The following is a 10,602-nucleotide window of genomic DNA, read 5'->3' on the forward strand; positions in this document are numbered from 1 at the left end:
ACAGCTTTCAATGGCAGATGTTAGAGAATGGTATTTCAGTTTTTTGGTACAGTAGGATTCCTCCATGAACAGGTCAAAGGCACAGGCTACTTCAAAGAGTCTGACAATTTTTTCCTCTTGTGATATGCAAATGATGTCTGGGGTGTTGGGAATTCCTGAGAAGTGATTTGTAGATGCGTTAAACCAGTGGGGCTTGACAGGGGTATGTTTGTATAGTTGTTCCTGAGGAGCACAGGGGATCTGGGCAGCGATGAGGTCCACCAGTCTATCGTGTCTGGCGGTATACAGTCCTTTGTAGGAGGGGCAGCTGTTCATTATGTGGGCTACTGACTCCAGATGTTGCGGAGGGTCATGTAGCATGCATAGAGGAGAGTGGATAGATGGAAACCAGAGGGACAGATTGTATTTTGTGGGGAGAACCTGTAGGCGTGCCTTCACACAGAAGATGAGTATCTCATCACTGATGGTGGCATTACTGCATATTGCATGTGATGTAGAGCGGTCTGCACAGGGGAGTTTGGCTAATTTTCCTTGAAGTTTAAGGCTGGACCAGTACTCCATATTGCGGTCCCTTTGGATGATCAAAAGGGTTTGCCTAGATGTTGTTGGTAACAGGAGATGGTTGATGTTGTTGTGTTGCAGCCTGGCTTGCACTGTGATTGATGGGTTGTCCACCACTGCATCGGTGACCTCTACTGGTTGATGATTGGAGGTCCATTTTAATTCAGTGCCTGTTCTCCAGCACAAATCATTTAGGTCAGGCCAATCTGATGACACACCAAATCCCTGTGCCTGGGTATCCAGTTTTCCACTGCTCTTTCTTTTAAAACCCAGGAAGTTGTCCTCACCACTGCCTGCCCGGGCCACCTTGCGCTTCTTAAAGTCCAGAAGCAGTGACGCTCTTGCCAGGTGTCTGACACTGTTGTCATCGCAGTTGAGCATGTTGATGAGATGTGACTGCCTTGTGGCTGTGTACTCCCACATACAGTTTGGAATGCCAAGCCCACCATCCTGTTTTTTCTGGAAAATAAAACATCGTGTAGAATGTGTGTTGAGGCACAGCCATTTCCTAACCACTTGCACAGTTTTATTGTCCATTGTGCGCAAATCTTTTTGTGGGATATGCACATTCGCGAAGAGATGTTGCACTTTGGCGAAGGCTATATCTCTTATTGCTTGGACCTTCAGAGATGCTGGGAGAGGTGAACTGTCAATTAAGTCCAGTCTGCTGATAAACTGCTGAACCAAATTGGTCACTTGTTGACTCCAATCTCCCGCAATGTTGAATTTATGCCCCAGATAGGTGTAATTTTCTTGTCTGGCATACACTCTGCACAGCAAAACTGGAAGTGTTATTTTGAGTTGACTTTACTGGTGTTAATTATTCTGGTGTGAATGGGAGTCACTGGGTGTTGATTGTGGTGTTACTTTAACACTGGGAGTGCTTAAAAAGCTCTGCGCACTGTGTTGTTTCAAAGAGTTAACTGCCTAACACTGATTGAGAGTGACATTCCACATCCGGTTCTTTCATCTGCACAGTAAAAACTTACAAGGATGTCAGAGTAATTTACTGTGATGGTCACACGGCACACAGCAAATTAGTTTGAAATCATTGTATCACTTGCCATTTCTCACCTAACTTGCACATCACAGTATTGTACTGTGCTCTTCAAGGATAACCAGCATGCCAAAGTGATAAAGTAGGAAACATCACAGTAAACTACTGTGTGGGCGGAGAATCTATTGAATTATTAGTGCATTGGGGCACAACTTCAGTCATAGACAGGTTGGGCTCTTCATTACAATCACACCTTTCATTGACATTTTCAGCAAATTATTTAATTCTGAATGTCTTGTGATATACATGTTCACACCCATCATCAGTTGACTATGTGTTCCTCACTCTCTGTCAAATGACAGGAGAATGAGCTTCTATATATTGTGAGATATACATGACCATCTTCATGACGGTGGGAATATGGTCATTTTTCTTGTGTACCACTTTAAATAGTACAATCCCTACAATAAACACAGAATATAACAAGGAGTAATATTTTGAAGCACACTTAAGATATTCCATCCAGATAAATGGCTCTCCATAAGTGCATTGCATGATGGGACACGATCTGAAGCCCATATGTCCTAAGCCCCTCCCCCTCCGGTTGTACATATTGACATGAGGAAGTGAGAAAAAAGGAGATGACCAAGCATGGGAAGACATGTAGCAAACAAGAAGTTGATGACTAAATAGTTTGCTGTAAATGTCCATGAAGTGTCTGAAGGCCCAGGTTGTGTGATGTGGCAGCCTTGGCCTAATGGTTAGGGAGGTGGATTTAAAATCAGAGAGTTGCAGCAGTGATGGTACAAGAAGGAGATACCCTGAACTCCGCCCACACAATGTAAATGGATGTGCTCAAGTTTGGGTCTCCTAAGGGGGCGTTGTCCCCCCTTCTTCTTCTCTTACTGTTGCGTTTGGTGGCAGCTGACAAGGGTTGCGTATTACCGCCATCCAAAGGGCTGAGGTGGGATTCGTAGTCTGTGAAGAGGCGTGGCGGAGACGGATGGGATGGGACGCGTCGCTCATGGTAACTGTCTGCCCTATAGTAATCCCAGTTGACATTCACGTTGTTTTCATTGTACATTTATTGTAATATCCTGTCATATATATATAGGCCTAGTAGGCTATTTATTTATTTGTGCATGGAAGTCCTTGTATTGTGCACAACCCTTCCAGGTGCAAGGCAGAAAAACTTGATCAATACGAAAAGTTCATTAAACATCGCACACTGGATACTTCTTTTGTATTTTTTCCCCTGAGCGAGCAACGCGTTTCGCACAGTGCGTCTTCAGATTAGCTCTTATCCCAGTGCGTCTTCGGGAACCTGAAGACGCACCGGGCGAAACGCGTGCTTTGAAGAGGGGGGGAGAGGTCCTATAGGCCTACACAGTGTGCGGTGTTAAATGCACTTTTCGTATTTTGGTTTGTTTATGCAACTCCAGGTAGTGCTTGCAGTAACTGTTGCAGTTGTCAGTGAAGCCACATTAGTTGTCCCCTTTTTTGGCTAGGCAGTGAGGAAATAGCCTATTCGCGAGAAGTCTGTAACACTTTACATGCCTACTAAAGAGATGTCAAGGCTATAACCTAGGCCTACAATTTGAAACGGTGATGACATTTAAAACCGAGTCAAACGGCCATAGACATCATTGTAATGAAGGGTGTCGTAACGGCAGCTGGAAAGAGATGGAACTTTAATTTCACGACGACATTCTGGCTTCAAACTCGCCCTGGCCGCTTCCCTATTTAACTTTAGGACTAAAATTATTCAACCGTTTCCACAGCAACGACCAAACTAATCACAGTTCCTGCAGCAGTAAAGCCAGGACTGCAAGTGTGAGCGAAATCAGCACAACTGTAGGCCTATAAAGGAATAATAAACAGTAACGGAAATACCGTGACCTGAAAAGTAGAATTGGGAGCCTTTTGTCGGTGAATTGCGCTGAAGCTAGCCTACATTGTGCTGGACGTTATCGCCAAATTACGATAGAAAGAGCAACCAATGTTATGTAATATTGCTAATTACCTCATCTACACAGTTGCTGCTACCCAAAAATATACGATGGCATAATTAAATAGTATGTGAAACACACCTGTGTTCCGTCTTTGGATGATGTGCAATGAACAAGACACACAACACAAACCTATTTCACCCCTTTGTTTTATTTCAAGGTGGAAGTGTCGAGGAGGACACACGTCAATTTGCATTTTGACATCCGAAATCTGGGATTCAATCCCACAAATGTACTCTAGAGGCGTAATTCACTCTCAAACTCGGATGGTCTCCTAAAGGGGCGTTCACCTGACGTCAACGGGATACCGGAAAACAACGAGCCTGACTTATCTCCTTCTTGTACCATCACTGGTTGCAGGTTCTAATCCCTCCTAACCTGGCATTACCCTAGGGACAGTAACCAATGTTGCATATCTGTATGTCACTTTGGGTTGCTCCTGGCCATGATTGATTGTAATTACTAATTGCCAGGCCTAATTAGAAGAAGGTCTATGATTGGAAATGTTGCTGGCTCTGCTTCCAATAAATCAAGTTGCAACCAATGTGCTACACAAACACTTTCTTAAGTTGGCACCTGCTAATGCCTTTGGCTTGGATGTGCACGCCAAAACTCCAGCATCCAATTTTAAATCAGAATATTGCCACCTAGTAAACAAAATTAGGCTATCTTGTGAAGTGCCATTGCACAATTGAAAGTCAAATGCTGCATGACATGATTGACATTGCCTAACATCAACCAGGAACAATGGTAGTGCCCAATCAATCTGTCAATTAGTAGGCCTACCTGACCTCACTTGAGTACATACTGTTACAAGTTCATTGAATTACTACCTGCAGCTGCCACATGCCTGATTACTCTGGTCACATGGTTAACTCTCACCTCTATATAAACTCAGACTGTCACAATGCTTGAGTTGCTTGCCTAAATGACTGGTTCGCTGGCTCTCTGTCCGGCTTGTTGGTTAGTGAGCTAACTGACCGACCAACTGACTGTTTGTTGGCCAGCTGGTTGGCTGGCTAACTGACTCTTTTGGTTGACTGGATGGCTGGTTTGTTAGCTGGCTAGCCATACAGCTGACTTGTTTGTTGGTTAGTTGGCTGACTAAATGAGTGTTAGTTGGTTAGCCGGCTCTTTGGCTGGCTAGCTGACAACTGACTCTTTTGGTTGGCCGGTGGACTGGTTTGTTGGCTGGCTAGCTATTTAGTTGGTAGTGAGTATTATGGTAGCGGGTATCCGTTTTGGAGGGTAATTTTCAGGGAAATTTCAGGTTTGTCTAATTATGCTCAACCAGAGTATTCTATGCACACGGGTTAATGTACCATCATCCAGGAAACTACAACTATGAAATGATAATAATATTGAACATGTTGCAAATAATTGCGTTTTTCTGTGGTTATGGATAGTTCGGACTACCAATTCAATAGAGCAGTGTGATGCTCTGGTTCCATGCCACAGTTGTCTCAGTCATGGTGGGGAATGGGAGGTGCCACAATAACATGGTAGCTACCTCTTTTGTGGTGATGAATGGAGGGGCGGGATCATGGTAGTGTGGGTAGGGTGACAGTAACTTACTGTGGTGTGTAAGGTAAGAATCTTAATATATTAATGTGAGGTTGGTTGTATTTTCGAGAATGTTTGAAATAGACAAATCACTTGTGGAAAAATTTATTTAATTTAGATTGTATATTTCATGTACTGTATGTAAATGTGCACTCAACGCAGTACAGAATCTGAACATTTTAGAAAAAGCAGTATTTATTGTATAACATAACACCAATTAGTGTTACATGGTAACCCCTATAGTGAGTTGCGCTAAGCTAATTCAACACTCAAATGTGTTAAAAATAGAACACTGTGGGTGTTCAGATGTTTCACTTAAAGTGAAAAGCTTTAACACTAATTGGTGAGGAATTCAACACTCAAATGTGTTAAAAATAGAACACTGTGGGTGTTAAGATGTTAACACATAAAGTGAAAAATTGGTGTGAAAAATACACTAGAATAGAGTTAAAATGTAACACTGTGGGTGTTAAAGAAGTAACACTGAAATAGAGTTAAACTATTTACACTATCCATAGTGTTGATTTAACTCGGAACCGGTGAGCATTATATAAACTCAGGAAAAGTGTTAAATTTAACTCTATGGGAGTTGATTTAACACCGACCGATTTGCTGTGTGAGTGGCATGGCCTAAGATGGTGAGGGAAGGAGGCTGGTCAGTCTTGGATCTATACCAGCGGTTGCCCCCGCTCCTCCTCTCCCAAAACACTGCACATTTACTCTGTTTTACTTCTAGGCCAGACCAGGTGAGGAAGCTGTCGGTGCAAGCCAGCATGTTTTTAATAACTCCCTCATCACGGGATGCAATGACCACATCATCAGCGTAGCCCTGGACTGGGTTGGGTGACAACACTTGGGGTGGGGCATGTGTGCACAACCATTTCAGCCACTGGTTAATGGCAATAATAAAGTTTACTGCACTCCATGGGCAACCAGTTTTAATTCCCAGTTCCAGTTTGACAGGTGGGGTGAGGTCTTTACCACATATCACTTGCAGATAGGAATTACTGTATACATCTTTTATTATATCACAGTAGGTCTTTGGCAGGTGTATTTCCTCCAGTGAGTTCATCATGACTTCATGAGGCAGTGTACCAAATGCATCCCTAAAGTCCAAGAATACCACAAATAATTTGGCAGAGTCATGCTTGAAGTCATCAATAGCCGTCTTTAAACAAAAAACATGTTCATTCATGCCTTGGCGTTCAATATAGGCCTTTTGTTTACTTGACAAAGTTCCTGTGTCAACAAGCCATGGTAATATCCTGGAAAGAAGGCACTTCATGAAGACTTTGTACACAGTTGGTAATAATGAGATGTCCCTCCATGTAGAGGGGTCATTGGGTACATTGTCTTTTTTTGGTATTCTATGTATCAGTGCTCCCTTCCATGAACAGGGGACTTTACCGTTAAGCAAACAGGTGTTAAATATGCTTCTCAAGGTGGGACACGACATTTGCCTGGTGGACTTTAGGGTTTCATAGGTGACACCATCTGAACCACTTGCTTTGTTTTTGGGCAAATCAAGTATAACTTTCTCAATCTCCTCGACTGAGAAGGCCGATGTTGGTGGCGGGGGTTCAGTAGCTGTAACGTTAAAGTCATTATTCCACGGGGGCAGCTCGCGCAACTGTATTGATGGCCTAGACTGGCACTTCTGACGATAATAATCATACACCTGCTCAGAATTACCTGACTCAGACGGGGGTGTCGGGAATATGCAGTTGTTTAGGATGATATCAATTGCTTTTTTCCTGCGGTGTTGCCATAGGTAAGTAAGCTTGTTTTTGCTCACCTTTTGTGGTGTTTTCGGATGTTCTTTTGTTGCCGCAGCAATCGATGGCTGTATTACATCTCGCAGGAAGCGCAATTGACGCTCAATCCATTCAGCAGGGTTTTCGACAGGTGTTTTTCGTGCGTTATCATCCAGTGGAAGAGTCTTTAAAATCCGCGTCACATAGGCCTATTTCAGGAGTGGTATTCCAAATTCTCGTCCATCCTTGCGCTTTGTGGAAAAAAGTCCGTTTTTAAAAAAGACTCCATGAAGGATTTTAAACAGCCGCGCCCATTTCCGAGGATCGCCAGCGAGGACAAAGTTTTGTTTGTCCTGTAATCTCTTTGTATCCAGGCCTTGTCTGAACAATCTTTCATGGAGTTGGAAATCATCCCATTCACTATCCGTGAGTAATCTCTCGAAGTTGGTAAAATCCTGAATGTTGCAGGCTGGTCGCTGGTGTGGGGTAGGGTCTAGGACTTGCTGGCGTTGTTTGTAAATTTTACCGCTTTGGATTGCGTCTTTAAAAGCGCACTTAATGGATGTTGTTAAACACATAGCAAGAAGTGTCGTGATCAGAAACATGTTGGGAGAATTCTCTACACACACACACACACACACACACACACACACACACACACACACACACACACACACACACACACACACACACACACACACACACACACACACACACACTTTTTCCAAGGGTGTTTGAGTTTGTGGTCTGTGCTGCAGAAAAGTCCCAGATTAGATTTAGATCATTGTTGTCATAGCAACATTCATCTTTATGTTGTCGTAATAGTCACATCATTGAGTTCTCCCCTTTGACCGGTGTTGCCAGATGTACGATAATAATCGTATTTGTGCCATAATTTTGGTCCTTTTTGCCCTCTGTGCGATCAAAAAAGCATGTGCGATAATTTCAAATTTTTCATTAAATTCATTCAACTGCCTTGAAACAACAATTTGGTTCAAGTAAAATGATTTCTTCCCGAAAAGCCCCCAAAAATGACAATTTTGAGGTTTTGGTATGATAGTTCAGCATTTTCTATCTGACAACACTAGCAGTGCCATCTACAGTTCAGCAAGAGAACTATACAGGAACACACTTGCTTGATTTATATTATATTATATTATATTATATTATATTATATTATATTAGGCCTATATTATATTATATTATATATTATACTACCAAAACTGCCTAAGTCTGAATTTGGTCGAAATGAGATTTTTGCATAAACTTACTCCCCTACCACAGCTGCATCACCCTGCCTTAGCGCCAGGGTCATTGATTAATCACAACATTCACCAGTCAAAAATCTGTATGTATAAAGTCACACACTGGCTATGAGAAAATGAATGACCAGGGACGTAGCTATAGGGAGGACAAGGAGTGTATTTGCCTGTAGGCCTAGGAACCTCCTGCAGGTGGCAGGGGTAGGGGTCCTATTATGATCTTGGCAGGTGGTATAGGGGCCCTATCTATTCAATCTGGGGCCCTGTGCACAATTGTTCTGTCATCTATTAAGAGTTCTCTCTCTCTCTCTCTCTCTCTCTCTCTCTCTCTCTCTCTCTCTCTCTCTCTCTCTCTCTCTCTCTCTCTCCAAAGACAATGGCCATGTTTCAAAACGTCATCTTTAGACATCACTATCTGAGATAATCTTATTACCACACAATGGTTGTAGCCTTAAAATTAAGCTATATGAAACGAATTGAGCAATTATTAATCAGGTGCTTTATTTGATGTTATCACAGATTTGTAGAAGACTGCTGTAGACTCCTCCTACAACAATCTGTTATTGGATACATGTATCTAATGTCTTACTATGTAGACTTTCAACAACATTGAAATGATATCACTTGTATCACACATTATTGTACACACAGGATGTCAAACATCATAGTATAAGGAATCCAGTAGTGGTTCTATACCATGTTCTGAATGCCACGGTCATGGTGTTGAAGTGGGCGGGGCACAGTTCTATGACCAGGTTACCTCGGTCATGGGCAAGGTTGGGGGGGTGGGGCAGTTCTATGAGCATGGAGAAGAGCAGAAGTTAACCAAAGGTGATAAACAAGGAGGAGACGGTTCGTGAAGAGGTACAAGAACCAAAGAAGTGCCCCCACCCCTTCATCCTCCGCCATCACTGATGGACTCTCAACATGGAGATTGGACGCCACTGCAATGCTTTTTCTGTGAGACACTGCTAGCAGGATCTGTCCTGGTATGAGCAATGAATGTATTGCCATTGTGGCAATTGCTCTGGCACAATGACAAAAAGGGCTTTACTTATAATGAGAATGTAAATAATGTTATCATTGAAAACTAACATGACTGAAAGTAGTAGAAAGTAAAAGAAAACTTTGACATATTTTTGTAGACCTTGTAATAGTCTAGCATGCTGGTAAATCTCATATCTACCAACAGAATTTCAATCATTTACCATTTCCAGGACTAAAGTTTGGAAGTAAAATAAAAAGAATAGTATAACTATCAAAATAATGTGTAGTGCGTTGTTCTTGTTGTGCTGCATCAAGTAATTTTTTATTTTTGTTTTCCTTAGAAAGCGTTTCATGTTTGACTTGCAGCTTCACTCAAAATAAATAAAGAAAATAAATTAACATCTTAGACAGGTACTGTTTGTAATGGACCAATGACACAGACAGGATGACAGGATGATGCAGAAGTGGTAGGGGAGTAAAGTTCTGCAAAAATCTCCTTTTGACCAAAATTATCAGGGGGGACTCACAATTGTTCTTTGCCCAGGGTCTCATATTTCCTAGAACCGCCACTGGTGTTTGGCGCCCCCTAGGAAATTTAGTTTCTCCCTGTTTTCCGAAAACCCCAAAATCAGACTTGTTTTGGTAGCAAGCCGACGATGCTTTGCTTGAAGTTGCTATAACTGTGCACAAGATTTATTTGCGACCACATTATAATTTCTTTCCCGACATAATAACGAATGACTTCAGCAGTATCTCATTTATTGAGTAGGCCTAATTGTTACACAACGTATGGATACAGAAAATGGAGTTGAACAATGGAACATCTTACAGCAGAATCACACCTCATGTCATGTAGAATAGAGAGGATAAAGAAATGTTTCTTATTTGATGGAGTTCCCCCTCTCCACTCAATATAAACAGATAATTTGGTGCAGTGTACAGTTTCAACAGTCAAAATTCAGCACTTGGTAATTCAACAATTAAGCAGTGTAGGAGCAAAGACATTCTTTTGAAAAATGTGAAAATGTAAGTACTTGTCACCCAGTCACTTCAAAGTGTGTGTGTGTGTGTGTGTGTGTGTGTGTGTGTGTGTGTGTGTGTGTGTGTGTGTGTGTGTGTGTGTGTGTGTGTGTGTGTGTGTGTGTGTGTGTGTGTGTGTGTGTGTGTGTAAAATATCAAATTAAGGATTACAGGAAGAGCGTTATACTGGATCTAAAAGCTGTTAAAGTACAGCACATATTTCAGTGCAATAGAAACGTTAACTTAAATGTGCAGTAATATTTACCAATATAAAACACAAGATTGTTTATGACTGAAAACACAAAATTGGGAAGGTCCACGGTCCGTGTACTTTTTCGTTCATTCATTGTTTTAGGAAGACAGATGCTGAGGCACTCAAGGTTGCAATTTTTTTACTTTTTTATTTGGCTACAATGCCTACGCGTTTCGGCCCTTATGGCCTTCTTCAG

Source organism: Engraulis encrasicolus, chromosome 1, assembly GCF_034702125.1.
Source record: "Engraulis encrasicolus isolate BLACKSEA-1 chromosome 1, IST_EnEncr_1.0, whole genome shotgun sequence".
Taxonomy (NCBI): domain Eukaryota; kingdom Metazoa; phylum Chordata; class Actinopteri; order Clupeiformes; family Engraulidae; genus Engraulis; species Engraulis encrasicolus.